The sequence below is a fragment of the Parasteatoda tepidariorum genome, chromosome 1, assembly GCF_982258835.1.
Source record: "Parasteatoda tepidariorum strain Cologne lab strain chromosome 1, Ptep-v5.0, whole genome shotgun sequence".
NCBI lineage: Eukaryota > Metazoa > Arthropoda > Arachnida > Araneae > Theridiidae > Parasteatoda > Parasteatoda tepidariorum.
This window is the reverse complement of record NC_141755.1, coordinates 79,503,988-79,506,398: the sequence shown is the minus strand read 5'-3', so window position 1 is coordinate 79,506,398 and position 2,411 is coordinate 79,503,988. Positions and strand designations below refer to the sequence as shown.

General features: G+C 34.5%; 1 pseudogene across 1 annotated transcript; it reads left to right on the top strand.

The window, feature by feature from the left end:
* Window positions 1-201: 201 nt before the first annotated feature.
* LOC107441729 (ADP-ribosylation factor-like protein 8B pseudogene) lies at window positions 202-1,827 on the top strand (annotated as a pseudogene). The gene has a single exon (XR_015435020.1). The product of XR_015435020.1 is annotated as an ADP-ribosylation factor-like protein 8B pseudogene (transcript).
* The last annotated feature ends 584 nt before the right edge of the window (window positions 1,828-2,411 follow it).

Genomic DNA, 2,411 nt, shown 5'->3' with positions numbered 1-2,411 from the left:
CTAGCTATCATTTATAAATAGCATATAGCTGAAACGAATTGTGATTCTTGATTTTGATGAAACTACTACATGTTTCCAGTTACATATCCAAATCAAATAATACATGTTTTTTTTTTTTTTACTGAAATTTGCAAAAATGTAATGTTTTTTTTTTTTAAAAAAAAAATCGTTTTTATTTTCAGAAGTTATGATTCGAAAAAATTTCTTTAAAAAAAATAGTGCGTGGAGTCCCTCCGCGCGGAAGAAGTTAAACTTCGCAACCTGCGACGTTAATTGTAGAAGAATCAGCAGTCGTAGAAGGACCACTAGTTCTATTCAACGACTCTTTTTCCTGCTCCGCTAGCTTCCGTGCTGTGTAATCACGGTAATATTATGCATTTTTCCCTCGTGGACCTCTTGAACCACTTGTGATTGCCTCATCGTCTCACCCTGGAAAATGTATTTGTATTAATAATGTATGTGAATGCGTCATAATGTAATTTCAGAAGAGAAAACCAAACAATCAATTGATATTCACAAGAGACGTACCTTAACATAACCTTAAATCCGTCGCATTGTCCATGGGATTGTTTTCACTCATTTTTTACAATTGTTATCCACTAAATTTGAAAATAAAAAATATTACCCTGTTAAATTATATGTGTATCAAAACAAACTAAAAAAATATTTATTGAAAAACAATACTTTTATTATTTTTATGCTAGTGAGAACCAAAACAATATGGAAATGAATGAGGTAAAACTGGATCCTACCACGTGATTTCCCGGCCAATAAAAATGTAGCGTTAAACGTTTAACGCAACCTTGTTGGAAGTCGCATAAGAAGTATAATTTCAAAAATATTTTCTTGAAAATTAAATGCTTTTATTTATATTTATTTGCTTATTATGAAGACGGATAAAATTTTCTATTGTTGTGTTGTGATGTATATTAATTAAACACTCTATAGTTCAAAAGTTGCCTCAAGCACTAGGTTATTTTCGCTTGTGCTTGGAACAGTTAAGTTATTGATCTAGTTCAGCCTTGGCATAATTTCGCTTCCAAAATATCCTTCTGGTAACTAGATTTGAAATCTGAAAATTTTAGTAACATGTTTGAGTTTATCTGGCGATTGTGGGAATGGCTGATAGGCCTTTTTTGGCAAACTGAAATGGAAGTTTCCGTAGTTGGTTTGCACAAAGCTGGCAAGACAACGTATGTGAACCTAATCTCCAAAATCGACTGCACTAATACCATTCCAACTGTGGGATTCAACATGAGAAAGATAAGGTGTGGTAATACCTCAATCAAAGTTTGGGATCTTGGTGGAGAGAGGAGATTTCGTGGAATGTGGGAAAGATACTGCCGTGGTGTGAATGCAATACTTTTCATGGTGGATGCAGCTGATGGCGAAAAAATTTTCGAAGCCAGGCATGAACTACACGAATTACTGCGAAAGCCTCAGCTGACTTGCGTTCCTATTTTGATCTTGGGCAACAAAACCGATTTGCCTCATGCTTTCAGTCAGGCTGAGCTTATAGACCATCTTAATTTAAAAAGCATCGAAAATCGAGAAGTTTCTTGTTTCATGGTATCTTGTAAATATCGTGAAAATATCGATATTACATTACAGTGGTTAATTGCCCATTCTAAGCGACCCAAATAGTTCTTATTTTTACTAGTGAGTGAACTAAGTTCGTTAAGTTTTAAATAAATATATGAATAAAGTAAAGCTTATGTGATTTGATTATTAATGAATTTGTGTTAAATTTTATAGTTCTAACACCAAGGCTTTGTAATTTCACCTCACTAAACTAGAATAAACGATTTAAACAACAAAAAAAATTTTACTTTGTTAAACATAACATTGTGGTGTTAGGGCGACTTTGGTGATTTGTTTCCCTTTAAATACCTGTTTTTAGTAGTAGTACTTTAAATGTCTTTACAATCCATAAATTATGCAATTATAATTATCAGAAATAGAGCCGTGATGGCTCAGGGGATTGAGCGTTCGCCTTCCAATGAGGTGAGCCGGGTTCAAATCCCAGCAATGGCCGATCGATACGAATTCCGCATCCGGCTTGCACCGACCACGGTGATGACATAAAAATATCCTCATTGGTAGACGTATTATGGGTTAGAGTCCCCTTGCCGTAAGGCTAACCTTGGGAGGTTTTCGTTGTTTTCCTCTCCGTGTAACGCAAATGCGAGTTAGTTCCTCGAAAAAGTGCATCACGAAGGCAAAATTTCTCCCAATACTTGATCCAGAAGTTCCCTTGTCTTCTGGATTGGTTTCAAAATTATAAGGCTATGGAGTTGAACATTAGAATATTACTTTGCATTGATTTTAAAATATGTAAAACCAAGAATGGTCGAGGAAAGTAACACACTTAGTGACAGTTTTTTAAACTTTTATGATTCTTAAATATTTTC